This window comes from Pipistrellus kuhlii, unplaced genomic scaffold, assembly GCF_014108245.1.
Source record: "Pipistrellus kuhlii isolate mPipKuh1 unplaced genomic scaffold, mPipKuh1.p scaffold_m20_p_14, whole genome shotgun sequence".
Lineage (NCBI taxonomy): Eukaryota > Metazoa > Chordata > Mammalia > Chiroptera > Vespertilionidae > Pipistrellus > Pipistrellus kuhlii.
Genome location: NW_023425449.1, coordinates 6136414 through 6152755, shown reverse-complemented (window position 1 = coordinate 6152755; position 16342 = coordinate 6136414). Strand labels below are relative to the sequence as shown.

General features: G+C 41.6%; 1 protein-coding gene across 3 annotated transcripts in view; it reads left to right on the top strand.

Moving 5' to 3' along the window:
- The first annotated feature begins 5228 nt into the window (after positions 1–5228).
- TRIQK (triple QxxK/R motif containing) overlaps positions 5229–16342 on the top strand; it is a 35215-nt gene continuing 24101 nt past the window's right edge. The window contains exons 1-2 of one of the 3 annotated variants that reach the window (XM_045581309.1): positions 5229–5368; positions 9152–9327. The gene's annotated coding sequence lies outside the window, so the exon portion shown is untranslated. Of the gene's footprint in view, positions 5369–9148; positions 9328–16342 lie in introns of all 3 variants that reach the window. The other 2 variants (XM_045581308.1, XM_036436503.2) reach the window with 2 other exon arrangements.

Here is a 16342-nt window from a genome sequence, read left to right as displayed (position 1 = left end):
AGAGAGGGTAGGGATGATAACACAATGTTCAAAAATCAAAAAGACTATTATAAAATCAAGAGTACTATCCTTTGTTAAAAGAAATGTTTATTTTTAAATTAGAGTTAATATTCAATTTTATATTATTTTAGGTGTACATCATTGTGATTAGACATTTATATAACTTATGAAGTGACTACCCTAATAAATCTGTTACCCATCTGACACCATACGAAGTTATTACAATAATATTGGCTATATATTCTATATGTTATATTTTACATCTCCATGACCATTTTGTAACTGCCAATTTGTACTTCTTAATCCATTCCACTTTTTTTACCCAGCCCCTCAACTCCCCCTCTCATGTAGTAAACATCAAAATGTTCTCTGTGTCTATGGTTGTTTCTGTTTTATTTATTTTAGTTTATAGATTTCATAAATAAGTGAACTAAGTACTTGTCTTTCTCTCCTTATTTCACTAAGTACAATACCCTCTAGGTCCATCTATGTTGTTGTACATGGCAAGATTTCATCTTTTTGATGGCTGAGTCATATTCCATTGTATATATATGCACCACTTCTTCTTTAACCATCTATCTATTGATGGGCACATAGGTTGCTTCCATATCTTGGCTATCCTATATAATAAAAGGCTAATATGCAAATAGACTGAAGGGTAGAACAACCAAACAACCTTCTCCACTTCCTCCTGCTCCTGAGGGCCAATCGGGGCTGGCAACTGCCTCTTGTACCCACTGCCAGTGATGGTCCCATTCACACCTGCTGCTGGAGCTGGCCCCAATCACTTCACACCATCAGGGGGTGAGAGTGGGGCCGGTGCCATCAGCACATGGGAGCAGCAGTAGCGGGAGTGAGGCTGCTGGCAGACTGGGCCCTGTGGCCATGGAGGGAGGGGCCAGGCAGTAGTGTGGAGGATGGGCCAAGACCCACCTCTATACCCACCACAGTCTCGTGGCCCACAGTTCCTTTCAAGGTGGACAAATTCATGCACTGGGCCCCTAGTAAGGAAATAATATAGGGTATAATTAATGGACCAGGAATTTTAACGAATTTTGGAAGAATCCTATATAATAAAAGCCTAATCTGCAAAGTGTCCCCTCGCCCAGGAGCTCAACCACTCCACTATGACATGCACTGACCACCAGGGGGCATTGCGGGACCTGGCAGGTGTTGGTGATGTGGCACTGGCAGCAGGTGGCAGTTGGAGGTGCTGCTGGCTGCGGCGTTGGGCCCTTATAAGAGTGGGACCATGGCAGGATGGTGGACCAAATGAGCAGGTAGCACCAGGCCAAGTGGGGCCCAATCTCCTCACTAATCACTCTGTGACCAGTGGTGGTATGGGGCCCTGCCCCCCAGCTCCCAGGCACTGAGGGAGATGGGTGGGGGCCGATGACTCAGGCGAATGGGGGGCAGGTAGGGGCCTAGGGCCCATGTGCTCCCAGGGCCCAGAGGTCAGCTGGGACCTGCCCTTCCACAACAGACACTCACACTTTAATCACCAGCCAAGCCTTGGGACCACACCTGTGCATGAATTTCATGCACTGGGCCTCTGGTAGAAAAATAGAACAGAAAGACAAAGTACAGGCATGGTTCATGCGAAGGCTGGAGAAGCAGACAGCACCTGGATCAGGCAAACTCTGCAGACTATGGGAAGAACTTCACATTTAGTTCCAAGTGCAATGGAGAATCGCTGAACCATTTTAATCAGGGAAATGATATAATCTGATTTATATTGTTAGAAGCTCCTTCAGGGAGATTCTTGGAAAATGACGTCCTGGACTCAAGTTCAGGACACCCACATTCCCAATATCCTACCAACTAAACATTTTCTAAAATCCAGGAAACAGGACAAGTAGTAGCTCAACAGAGCGGGAACACTATGTACCTGTTCAAGCGCATGTTCAAAACTTCTGGAGGAGGAAATAAGTGAAACCTTACAGGTGGGGTTAGGGCTACAACAATTCAGGATCTTCCCGGGCCCAGAAGTTCTGCGAAGAAAGACACACAGATGAACTAAGATCATTCTTATGCCCAAGCCTGGGATTGCATTGAGACTGTGAACTGAACATGGATTGGAGAACCTCCTTCTGGCGCTCTCTCACAGTTGATGGTTACGCATCACCTGTTCACGGGAAGCCAGTCTGTGTACCTACTCTTTAGACTTTCAACCACATGAATAATTCAGGAATCCTGGATTGAGAAAATCTTTATGAAATATATTTCATTTTGTTGTTTTAATAAGCAATGTAAAAAGCATAATATGTGGGTTCTTCAGTGATTCCAGCATTGTTTCAATCTTACCATATTCTGCCACATTCTGACAGATATTGTTATACCAATATTCTTCTGTTTTTAACCTATGTTAAACATTATTTTTTGAAGTGTATTTTTAGAAAGATGCAGGAAAACTACTTTGCAATTCTCCTATTCCTATGACTAGCTGGCTGGTGTCCATTTTACAGATCAGTAAACTGTTTTCAGAACAACTTGCTAGGACAAGCTATTTTATAAGGATCTGTTCAGTGGCAGAAATCCATTATTCACTGTTTTCAGCTTTTTTTTTTTTTTCCACTCTTGATGGAGTTTTAGGATGTATTCCTGTGCATATTCAGCACAGTATTTTCTACTGGATGATTAGCCAGATACCAAGGTGTCGAGTTCCAGAATTCTGAATGTATGCTTCAAACATCTGGAGCTATACATATGGGGATGTACAGCTGTGTTTATTTCAATGATTACGCATTTACATGACTATAATACATTTATTTAAATGTATAATCTCATATATGTGAGAATATTCAAACAAATGTATTTGCTGTCCTTATTTAATATGCAATTGAAAATAATTCAAATAAATAATTCACCACTTTTATTTAATCTTACAGTATTTATATAATGTACTACTTAATATATATCATAGCTCTTTACTTTTAGCCTAAAGCCAAATATATTTTTTAAAGAAACAATGGGGTTACAAATCATATCAATAAAAAAATTTCAGAAGTATTCATAGTTAGCAAGCTTTCAGAAGAATTTAGAGTGTTTCTTTTACGCCAATAATTTTATAATATAGTTAATATTTAAATCTCAAAGCAATTTTCCAAAGGTATTTTTGTTTTTCTTTCTTTCTTTCTTACTACCACTGTATCTAACAAGGTAAGCACTTCTGGGTATTGGTTTAATATAGTTGGAAAAGGGTTTTACTATTTTAACTCCACACCCAACAATCTGGTGATCATGAAGATAACCTCATTTAACTGTACCTTTGTTTCTGTGAGAGGAACTGGAGACCAGCAAATGATTTAGGAGAAGAGAAGATAAACCTCTTACTTGGATTCAATTCCTGGCCTTTATTTCAGAGAACCTTCTAGTTCGTCTATCTGTTCTTTCGTATAGTATTTCCTTAAGGCATTTTTTAAAAATCTATATTGGACTGCCCTGACTGGTTTGGCTCAGTGGACAGAGCGTTGGCTTGTGAACTGAAAGGACCCAGGTTCGATTCCAGTCAAGGACATGTACCTTGGTTTTAGGCACATCCCCTGTGGGGGGGGTGTAGGAGGCAGCTGATTAATGTTTTTCTCTCATTGATATTTCTAACTCTATCCCTCTCCTTTCCTCTCTGTAAAAAAGCAATTATATATATATATATATATATATATATATATATATATATATATATATATATATATATATATATAAAGCTATACTGGACTGGCCTAAAGGAAAGTGACATTTGAGCAAGAGAAAAATTAAACTGGAAGTTGTATAAGTTTTTGAAATAAATTTAAATTCAATGTACCACAAGTATAAAAATAATGTCTGCAGGCACTTTTTCATTAGTTAAATTATTGAATATAAGTAACTTTTCTGAACCTTAGTTTCATCATTTATAGCCTGTGTGTAATAATATATCTCGCTGGGTGTTGTGAGGATGACATGAGTACAACATATAAATTATTCCATTGTCACATGCTTCCCAACTGATTTTTTAAATGTCAAACTGGATTCCTGGACCTTCCTGCAAGCCTCAGTTGTTGGTCATGTTTCAGGAATCACCTTTCCTATGGTGACGCATCTTTTTTTTCTTTTAAATATATTTTATTGATTTTTTTTACAGAGAGAAAGGGAGAGGGATAGAGAGTTAGAAACATTGACCAGCTGCCTCCTGCACACCCCATACTGAGGATGTGCCCACAACCAGGGTACATGCCCTTGACCAGAATAGAACCTGGGACCTTTCAGTCCTCAGGCTGATGCTCTATCCACTGAGCCAAACAGGTTTTGGCGGTGACGCATCCTTATGGCTGGAACTGGCAAACAACATTGTTTCCTGAGAGGGTGCATACTTGCATCCAGGATGCTCCCTGGAGACAGTGGATGGATTTTTTTAAAAAATAAATCTTTATCGTTCAGATTATTACAATTGTTCATTTTTTTCCCTCCTATAGCTCCCCTCCACCTGATTCCTCACCTTACCCCATGCCCTTTCCCCCCTCCATTGTCCTCATCTATAGGTGTGAAATTTTTGTCCAATCTCTTCCTGCACCCCTCACACCCCCTTGCCCCTGAGAATTGCCAGACCACTCCCTTTCTATGTCCCCGATTCTATTATGTTCACCAGTCCATTCTGTTCATCAGATTTATTACTCACTTAATTTTTAGATTCACTTATTGGTAGGTATGTATTTGTCGTCAAAGTGGATGGATTCAGTGTGTGGTGATATTCAATAAATTGAAGGAACTCACTTTCGTGTTTTATATTTATAAAACAAGTAGGCGTCCTTATTTCATTTTATAAATTATATTTCTATTGATTTCAGAGAGGAAGGGAGAGTGAGAGTGAGAGAGAAACATCAATGATGAGAGAGAATCATGGATTGGCTGCCTCCTGCACGCCACACACTGGGAATGGATGAAGCCCTCAACCCAGGCATGTGTCCTGACCAGTTATCTAACGGGACCGCCTGGCTCATAGGCCGATGCCTAACCACTGAGCAACACGGGGTGGGCGGCGCCCTTATTTTAAACGTCCACAGTCTCCTTTCCAGGTCGGTGTCTGAACCTAGGGTTCACGTCCAAGGTTAAGGTCAGACCTCAGGGAAGATGCACTGGCTTCCTCCAGGACGGCCCGGAGGCGGGAGAGAGGCCGGCCAATCGGAACGCGGGGTGAGGCCTGGCCCCGCCCCTCTCCCCAGAGCCCCGCCTCTTTCCCGGAGCCCCGCCCCCTTCCGCCCCGCGCTCCGGGAGGGCAAGTGTGCCGGCCGCCCGCCCGCCCGCTCGTCCGGCCTCCGCCTCAGTGACGGGGCCCGGGGCGCCGCGCGCAGCGGTGCCGAAGCCCGTGGGCCCTCGCCTCGGCCGAGCGGAGGTGTGTGTGTGTGTGTGTCCGGCGCGGGCGACGCTGGGCGGCGGGGAGGCCCGGCCCGGAAGCCCGGGGTCCGGGACCGCTGGCGGGCGCGCCTCCTCCTCCTCGGCGTCTCTGAGAGAGACCGTCTCCCCGCTCCCGGGGCGGGCTGGGCGGAGGGGGGCTCGGAGGGGAGGGGCCCGGGCCTGTGGACACCCCGTGGGTCCGGCAGCGACTCGGGGGCCGGCCGCTTAGGGTGGGAATGAGCTGCGCGGACCGGGGCTGCGGTGGGCGTGGCCGCCGCGGTTGCTAAGGAACGCGCGGCTTCCGCTCTGCCTGCCTGCGTGGAGGGGCGGGGCCTGCCGGGCCCTGGGACCTGGCCCCGCCCACCTGCCCGGGCAGCCAGGCCGGCTGGCTCCTTTGTGCTGGTGATTGGCCTTGGCTTATTTCTGTTTTTCAGCTCCCTGCGTTCTGGAGGTCCAGCTCAGGCCTTCTTTTCTGTTTTTGCCATTTTACGCCCCTCCACCTTCTTCCCCCTTCCTTTCTTAATCAACAAGTATCTGCAGACAAGGCAGGTGCAGAGAAGAAGCGTGGGGTGGTTTTGTTGGGGGTGGGGGTGGTGCTAAGGGGGGAGGGTTTGTTCCTGGTGCTGGATGAACTCCTGCGCCCACCAGGTGTTGGTGGTGTCCCTGTGGGTGACCAGGAATAGGAGCAGAGGACCTCTGGTTTCTCCTCGCCCGGATTCTTTTTCTTGCTGCTGCCCCTTTGGCTCAGAGAGCTTTCCAGGAAGTTGAGGCAGTGCATTCTTGGACAGGAGATGTGTGATCTCCCCCTTTCAGTTCCTACTGTGGGCAGGGGATAAGAGTAGCATTGGACTCCCCTTTTTTTGCTTCATTGGCCCATGGTAAGTAACGAACTCTGAGGGGGTAACCACAAATAACTATCTCTTCTTTGCCACATCACCTGGCCCCACGTGATTCGGCAGAATAAACATTCCCCAGAGAAAAGGAGCTGAAAGTCTGCTTCTACTTCCTTCTGCGAGGCTCACTGTCTGCATGTCCAGGGTTGGAGAATGTTGGTCTTTGAGCCATAAACCACATGATGGTTATCTATCCAGTGAGGATGCTGATGTGCCCTTTGTTCCCTGTAAGGAGAATAATTGGGTGTGAATGTAGTTTTAAAGCAATCATCTACACAGATGTCAAGTGTTACTGATTACACTTTTAACCTCTCCTTTTGTCTATACCTGTGGTCGGCAAACTCTTTAGTCAGCAGAGCCAAATATCAACAGTACGACGATTGAAATTTCTTTGGAGAGCCACATTGTTTAAACTTAACCTTCTTCTAATGCCACTTCTTCAACATAGACTCGCCCAGGCCGTGGTATGTTGTGGAAGAGCCACCCTCAAGGGGCCAAAGATGGACATATGGCTTGAGGGCCGCAGTTTGCTGACCACGGGTCTGTATGATCTGAGTTTGCAGACACACGTGATTATGACCCATCTGCTTATAGTATTTTTCAAACTTCTTCTTTAAGTTCCTTAGAAATGGGAAAGAAACCCATCCGTCCCTCCGTGGTTGATTAGTTCTGGGTCGGTAGCACCAGAAATGTTCTGCATGATACCTTTCCCCCGCTTGACATCGCTGGTTTTTTATTGAGAATATACAGACCCTGGAAGTACTGGAGCAGAGTACTTTGTAACCCAATGACGAGTGATCTTTTTAGTATCCTGTACCACTCGGAGATGCCAAGGAAAGCTATTGACTCTGCTCTTAGAAAGAGACACAGTCCTCTTAGAAAAAGACACAATGTGAACAGTAAGTGGAAGCTAGATTAAGAACATGTGTTTTCTATCAACTTCTTAAAACATAAGGAAATTACTCTTTCCTTAACCCCACAGGGACACTGGGTAACTTATATCCAAAGCTACAAGCCAGGAGCAGAATTGGGTATTTTTTTTCTCTATTTTAGTTCAAGGTCTTCAGCCAATCCCCAGTCTGTTTTCTTTTTCTTTTTTTTAAAACGTTTGGCTCAGTGGATAGAGTTTAGGCTCCTCCCCGGCCCAGGCCCTGGTCAGAAGGCAACCAATCAATGTATTTCTCTCACATCGATATTTCTATCTCTCCCTCTCTCTTCCACTCTCTCTAAAAATGAATGGAAAGCCGAAACCGGTTTGGCTCAATGGATAGAGCGTCGGCTTGGGGACTGAAGGGTCCCAGGTTCGATTCCGGTCAAGGGCATGTGCCTTGGTTGCGGGCATATCCCCAGTGGGGGGTGTGCAAGAGGCAGCTGATCGATGATTCTATCTCATTGATGTCTCTATCTCTCCCTTCCTCTCTGTACAAAATCAATAAAATATATTTAAAAATGAATGGAAAAATATACTCCGATGAGGACTAAAAAACAAATAAACAAACAACAACAACAAAAAAACGTTTACCAAACAGGAATTACCAATGTTCCATAAATTGTTATTGTCTTTCAAAACCATGTCAGCTGTATTTTATCCCAAAAGTTCTTTGATTATTCTCTTAAACCATATATCTATATTTAAGGAAGTGAAGAGAGAATTTATCAAATATTTTGGGAAAAGATTAAATTGCATTTTTGAAGTAAACATTAAATACATAAATTTTCTCTTTAATCAAAGTCCATTCTGGACAAAGGCAAGTTGGTTACATTTAGTATTTGCCACTGAAATATCATTACCGGACTCCTAAAACTCTCTTCTTAAATTTAAGTGAGCAATCTTCGATAACATTTTAACTTCCTGTGCCTAAACACATATCAGGGATGGTTCCATTGTGGCTCTTGTCCTGATGTCTGTTTTAAAATATAAGGCTAAAAATAATTTTTTCTTTGCTCCAAGTTCCTTTATCCAGCTTTATCAATAAAAGTGGGCATCAGTAAACATGTCATTAAATATTGTTTCTTTAACACGTAATTTTATTCAAACTGTTTAGTTCGTTAAAAGATAAACTGATAAATATTGAAAACTTTGAGAATTTATTTGAGCAAAAATTGGTTTGACTTGGGCAGCAGTCAGTCTAGCTGCTCTGAGGGGCTGTACAAATGAGAAGCTTCTAAGTAGAAGGGAGTGGGAACAAGGAATTTATCCAGGCCAAAACATGGATTGGTTATTGCAAGTTACTTTCCTCTAGGACAGTGGTTCTCAACCTTCCTAATGCTGTGACCCTTTAATACAGCTCCTCATGTTGTGGTGACCCCCAACCATAAAACTATTTTCGTTGTTTCTTCATAACTGTGATTTTGCCATTAATGAATCATAATGTAAATATCTGTGTTTTCCAATGGACATAGGCGATCCTGCTAGCGCTTTTCAACCTGTGGGTCGTGACCCCTTTCACAGGGTCGAGGCATTGGGAAGGTTAAGAACCACTGCCTAGGAGATGGCAGGGTCTATGAGGCAGATTAACTAGTTAGAGCTGATCAGGTGATTCCTGATAAGGGTGGTTTAAGTTTCCATTTCCAGGAGAGCTGAAATGGTATTTGTCTTGGTTTGGTGATGTGGGGCTTAGCATGAGCAACCAACCCCATTTAGGGTTTTCTCTTCTTGCACTTCTCAAAGCCTTTTTATGAAAGTGTATCTTGTGAAAAAAGGGGCATATTACACAGCATTTCTAAGTATATTTGGCCATAGTAACTCAATTCAATTGACCATGGATCAGAATTAGCACACCTTAAAGGAGCTTTTGGAAAATGCTACCCAGTGACTTTATTTTGTGGACAGTTGGGGAACTGCAGATGATCTGTTTAATGCTCCTGTTGTATTTTGATTCCAGTAGGAGAAGGCAGCTAAGAGTAGTGTTATTGGATCTGGGAGTGAACTTGTGAGGAATGGGAGTGCAGCTTCCTCCGTAGAGATCCTGCCTCTGGACACACCTTCCCCTGGCAGCTCCCACAGCCCAGACCTGGCAGTGTCCGCAGCCCAGACCTGGCAGTGTCCGCAGCACGACGCAAGGTGTGTTCGTTTGCTCTACGTTTGGCAAAAGGCCTTTGGACTTGGGGTTTGTTTTATTTGACTTCGTTTTTCTTGTTTTGGTTTATTTGCCTCTGGCAGTGAACCCAGGTTCAGAATGTTGTTATTTTCTTATGAAAAGCAGTATAACAACGTAAAAATGATTTTACTTGTATTATTTTGTGGTCTTTGGCCATAAGAAGAGATGAAATACTGCCATTTGTGACAGCATAGATGGATCTTGAGAATAGCATGCTAAGCAAAATAAATCAGAACAAAAATGTCAGAACCATCAAATTTCACTCCTGTGGATAGAAACCTGAAAATGAGTAAACAAGAAACACAAACAAAAGCTCACGGACACGGACGGTATGGTGGTTGCCAAGGGGAAGGGAAGTGGGTGTAGTAAAGGGTGAAGGGGGTCGAATATATAACAGAGGATGATTGGACTTTGGGTGGTGTGCACACAGTGCAGTATGCATATTGTTATCAGAAATGTATTATAGAAACCTATATAATCTTATTAACCAGTGCTACCCCAATACATTTAATTAAAAAAAAAAAAATGATAAGACCAGAGAGGAAAAGAGTTAATTACGCCCATATTCTCATAAAAGCAAGTTTGTGGTAATATATTATAACTCATATTGTTTTTAGTTTTTACTAGAGGCCCGGTGCACGAAAATTCATGACTTCTGAGGGGTCTCTCAGCCCAGCCTGCGTCCTCTTGCAGTCCGAGACCCGTTGGGGGATGTCCAACTGATGGCTTAGGCCCACTCCCCGGGGGATCGGGCCAAAGCTGGCAGTCAGCCATCCCCCTGGCAGCCTAGGAGCCCTGGGGGGATGTCTGACTAATGGCTTTTAGGGAGCGGGCCTAAGCTGTTAGTCGGACATCCTTAGTGCTGCCTCGGAGGCAGGAGAGGCTCCCACCACTGTTGCTGTGCTGGCCAGCCATAATTTGGCTTCTGGCTGAGTGGCACTCCCCTTGTGGAAGTGCACTGACCACCAGGGGGGAGCTCCTGCATTGAGCATCTGCCCCCTGGTGGTCAGTGTGAGTCATAGCGAATGGTCGTTCCACTGTTAGGATCAATTTGCACATTACTCTTTTATTATATAAGATAATAATTAAGTGTAACATGGATGTTAAAGTTAACATAACTGTCTTATGGAGAATATTTTCTTAAAGTTGAGTATCTACTCTATGCCATATTGCTTGGATTCTTCAGTGAATAAAACAAAGAGCCCCACTCTTGTGTTACTACATTCTAGTGGAGGGAAGTTGGAAAATAAACAGTAGACTTAATGTGATACGAAAAAAAGCCTTTTACTTTCAAACTAATAGTTGATAGGTCTATGGTAAAATAGTTTTTCTATTGCAACAACAATAATCTTAACTGTTCAGTCATTTGCAGTGCCTACATCAAATTACAAAATATATGAAATATTGATTATTGTAAAATGGCTATTTTAAATAATTAACTTGAGATTAAATATTATTGATCATTACACTGAAGAAATCTCCTTCTTTCCTCCCTCATACCATGAAGTTCAGCATTCCAAGAAAGCAATGAAATGTCATTTATCTTTTGTAAAATAACATATATATAATTACAGGCCTAGGTGGTTCATAGTTAAAACAGAATGAAATTGAATTTAAAAAAATGTCTGAGGACATATTTTTCCTATGAAGGACACACTTAAGTGCAGTCTTAGCACTTTAAAATGACTGCAAGTGCTCGTGATTAAGAGATTTGATTATTTTGTTGTGTTGGTTAGTGTGTGATATAGAGGTGTGTCTGCGTGGGCGTGAGGAGGGCGGCAGGGGGAGGAGGAGGAGGAAATATGCCCGGGCTCCCTATGGGCCTTTGTCTCAGGAGCTTCTCAGAGCCCTGCCCTGGAATTGAGAACGCGGACTGAACAGTTTCATCTATTTTAAAGATAGAGGATGTTATTTTTCTCTACCTTATGCTTCTTCTACTTTCTCTAAGCTGTCCAAATGTTTCCATACTGGCTATTCCTTTATGTAGGCATATCTAGCATACTAGTCGGAACACCTCTTCTTGGATAACCCATCTCGTATTAATCCTGTGTGTGTGTGTGTGTGTGTGTGTGTGTGTGTGTGTGTGTGTGAATACTTTTAGGAGTTAAATAATGAATATGGTTTTGGACTTAATTATTGAAGTAGTGATGTGGGAGGGAAAAAATTAAAATGTTCCATCACAAGGTCGTTAACAAAGAATGGAAAATAATTAAGGGCAAAAGAAGAAAGAAGGTTTTAAGATAAAATCCACACTCGAGTATTAGAACCCACTTTGTCGAGTGAGGCATGATTTTTGCAGAGGATAGAATCTGTATTAATGGGAGAGTCCAGTTCTGTTAGTAACACTTTTTTTGTACTTAAGCACAGTGACATGAACCTATTTGAATAGGCTGTAATAAAGTTTTAGAAAAAGTAGATATAAGAAAATTGTAGCTAAAACATCAACAGTGGTGTGTATGGCACAGAACAGGACTTTATAGTCTTTGTTCATTACTTCAGGCAGGTTTTTCATGGAGTAAGAGTTGTTTACTTTCATGAAACCCATTTTCTGATTGGAGGTAAACAGGACAGTTTTAAAGACGGGGCCTCAGAGTCATCCGTAGCCTTTTTACTGCACTCATTTTTAAATGCCTTCTTTCAAACATGTTCTGGTTTATGATTTTCATATGTTTTCCCTTTTAAAAGGAGGCAGATGGCATGAGAACTGGACTCCCTTATTTAAAGGGAGTGTTGATATTTATAACAGGCTTATCTCCAACAAGATTTATTTTTTTGCAGCTGTTTTAGGTTGGAAAGAAATATTGCATTAAAGCCATGGCTTGTTTTCTTTCTGAAGTTGGGGAGGTGGGGATTGTCAGAATGTGAAAGAGTGATGTTTGATTTTTAATGTGAATCCAGTGTAAACAGTTTTTCCTTTTGCTTCTGTATGTGAATTTTTCTGTTTGTGTGCTGTTTTCTCACTGAGCTATTTCCTAGATATATCACACTTGAGAAATAATTTACTCATCATTTTCATTTTACCAGTGTATTCTAGGTATTGCAGGAGATTTTCATTAAGAGTCAGCCTATGTTATTAAATAAACCACCTTCTAATTTCTGTTTTGATAATTTAGTCATTCTCATTCTTCCCTGAGCGTCTGTTTCATTGAGAAATTAACTTTTTCTGTTCTCTTATATAATTACATTATTTACTATAAGATATAATTTTCTTCTTTTTATTTTCTATTCTTTGCCTCTATTTTTTTTTTAAATCACAAATGATGCTATTTTTCTCTGGTTTTATTTTAGAAACTTTATTTTATTATTTAACTGAAAATTAATTATACTTTATGCTCTAAACTTAATACACGGAGCTATTTCTTTGGGCACAAGATAACTAGGATAGATATCACTATCTTTGTACTTATACGTTCTGTATATGTACTTACACATAAAAAATTTTCCAGAGTATTTTTATAATAAATATATTGATTTATTGTGAATAAATGTGATTATGGATTTATGTAGAGATAACTTGTATACCTTGCTTGTCAAATAAAGTTTCACTATTTACATAGACATTACCTTCCTGAATATGAAATATGATTATGTCAGACTTAAATATTTTTCCTTTTTAATAATTGAAACCAAAAAAACTATTATTTAAAAGTTTATATTACTTTTTAGCATTCACATCTAAATTATTTACAGAATCATCATGAAGACCAGAATATTGCTTAAATCTGTGAAACCTACCATTAGGTTTCACGTTTGTATTAGCTCCTATTGCCACGTAACCAATTACCATAAACCACGTGGCTTACAACAGCAACCACTTATCAAGCTCACAGTTTTATAGATCAGCAGGCCAACATAATGTCTTCTGCTCAGCGTCTTCCAGACCTGAAATCAAATGCCAACCAGGCAGTTCAAGGCTCTCTGGAAAAACCCACTTCTAAGCTCATGTAGGTTGATGGCTGGATTTATTTCCTTGTGGTTGTACGACTGGTGTCCTCATTTCCTCCTTGTCTGACTAACCTTTTCCGGGCCACACACATTTCTGGCAGAGTGGCCCCAATCAGCAGTAGAGACTTTCTTGTGCATCGTATCCCTTGGACTTTGAATTTCTCTGACTTCTCTGACCTCTAGATTTAAAGTGCTGATATTAGATTAGTCCCACTTGGATAATATCCCTATTTTATTTTATTTCTTTAAATATGTTCTCTTTCCCACACTTACTATTGCTTAATTTCTTAAAAATTTTATTGGATTTATTGGGGTAACATTGGTAAATAAAATTATGTAGGTTTCAGGTGTGCAGTTCTATAATACATTATGTGTATACTAGGCGCCCAGTGCATGAATTTGTGTACCTTTAAAGAAACTGTGGGCCACAAGGCTGCAGTGGGCACAGGGGTGGGTCTTGGCCCATCCTCTGCACCCCCCTCCCTATGGCCCCCAGTCCCGTCTGCTGGCAGCAGGTGTGATTGGGGTGGACTCCATTAGCAAGTGGAGCAGGGATGTTGTTGGCAGCAGGTGCAAGCAGTGGCTGTTGCCCAAATCGCCCCTCAGGAGCAGGGGGAGGCGAAGAAGCCCTGAGAGGCGATGGGGCCAGCAGCCACCACTTGCACCCACAGGTGGCCCTGAGCAATCAGGGAGCAGTGCTGGCAGCAGGTGTGAGCGCTGGGCAGGACCTCGGCGTGTGGGAGAACTTTCAGTTACAAACAGCAGCTTGCCCCGATAACAGTGACCAGCACCCTGCCTTGGTCTGGTGCCCCCCCCCCCCCCCCTCACCTGCTCCACCATCCTGCTGTGGTCAACGCCCACCATGTTCCGCATGTGTCCCTGGTGGTCAGTACACATCATAGCAACCAGTTGTTTGGTTGTTCCTCTGTTCAGTCTATTTGCATATTAGGGTTTTATATATATAGATATAGATTGTATTGTGTATTCACCACCCAAAGTCAAGTCTCCTTCCATCACTATTTACATCCCCTTAATCCTCTGCTACCTCCTTACCACCTTTCCCTCTGGTAATCACTGTACCATTGTCTATGTCTAGGAGGATTTTTTTTTCTTCTTAATCTCTTTACCTTTTCACCCAACCCCCCAAACTCCCTTCTGAAAGCTGTCAGACTATTCTCTGTATTTATGAGTCTGTTTCTATTTTGTTTGTTTATTTTGCTCAGTAGATGCCACATATAAGTATTTGTCTTTCTCTGAATGGCTTATCTCACTTAGTATAATACCCTACAGGTCCATCGAGGCTATTGCAAAAGGTAAGATTTTCTTCTTTTTGATGGCCGAGTAGAATTCTGTTCTCTAAATATATCACAGCTTTTTTTTTTTTTTTTTTTTTTTTTTTTATCAACTCATCTGATGGGCACTTGGGCTGCTTCCAAATTTTGGCTATTGTAAATAATGCTACAGTGAACATAGGGGTGCGTATGTTTTTTTGATCAATGCTTCTGGTTTCTTTGGATATATTCCCAGAAATGGAATCTCTGCTTCATAAGGAAATTTAATTTTTTAATTTTTTAATTTTTTAAATAATGTATCAGAGTTTCAGTTGTTTTGCATCCTTCCAGTTATTTTGTGTATAGTTAATCTTTATTCTAGTGGGTGTGTAGTGTTACCTAAATTTTAATTTTAATTTGCTTTTTGCTGATTACCAATGGTTTTAACAACTTTTTAATGTGCAAAACCAGCTTAAGAAAGGGTATTAAAAACAAAAACTTTTTTTTTTTTTTAATTCCTCAACTGAGCACATGTTTATTGGTTTATTTTGGGGAAGAGAGATAAACATTGATGCAAGAGAGAAATATCAATTGTCTCCCATATTTGCCCTATCAACTTCTTGGTGTTTGGGATGATACTCCAAAAAACTGAACATCTAAATGATGCCCTAAAAAATTGAACCACCCAGCCAGGGCTAAACAAAAACTTTTTAATCTTAAAAGTTCTAAAGAGTAGAAAGTTTCAATTAAATAAGAAATTATTATTGCATTTTAACATGCAATTTTAGATATTAAATAAAATTAGTATCTCCTTCCTTAAGTATGTGCTAAGTTTCAAAAATGTTAAAATCTCTGATGATTTAATCAAATTATTCCTACAGCAAAGTCCATAAATAATAAATACTTTCTTATCCATATTTTAGTCATCTTAGGCATCAGAGCAAGTCAGTTCCTCAGGGAATGTTCTTTGTAAAAGAAGGTGGTGAGATGCCCTCTCCCAGGAATCAGATCGGGAGAACAATCTCGGTATTGTACATGCTAATATAAATCTGTGATTCCCTCTCCGCATCCATCAGAGCACATTTTAAATGGCACTGGTGCTGTATGCAAATAGATGTCTTATTAGAAACAGGGGCTGTGTGTGCTAAGGTCTCCCTGGATTTCTCTGGCGTTTGCTATCTCACCATCAAAGCAACGGAAAAGAATAGTGATTACTGTAAGGCTCTGAAGAACAAAGGAAAGTCAGAATATTTTAGCTGCTGTAGATGGCTGAGGCACTGACAGTTGTCACGGTACACACAAATGGGTATCTCTTTAGATCATTTAAAATAGCCTCGGTGTTTTTATTAGGAAAGTAAAGTATTTCCTAACTTCCTGTGTTGGTTGTAGCTAATAAATTGTGAATCCTTTGTGCATGCCTGCGTTCTCTAGGCACTTTCATCTTAAAATTTGGTAGAATATCATTTTGCTCAAAGAATCCATAATAATAAAAGCATAATATGCTAATTAGACTGGACAGCCAAACCACCTTCTGGACGTCACTTCGGACGTCCTTCTGGATAAAGCCACAGCGGCAGGGGCTAAGGCAGAGGTGGTTAGAGGTGATCAGACAGGCAGGGGAGCAGTTAGGGATGACCAGGCAGGCAGGCAAAATGGATAGGGGCAATAAGGCAGGCAGGCGAGTGGTTAGGGGCAATGAGGCAGGCAGGCGAGTTGTTAAGGGCAATGAGGTAGGCAGGCAGGCAGCCAGCGGTCCCAGATT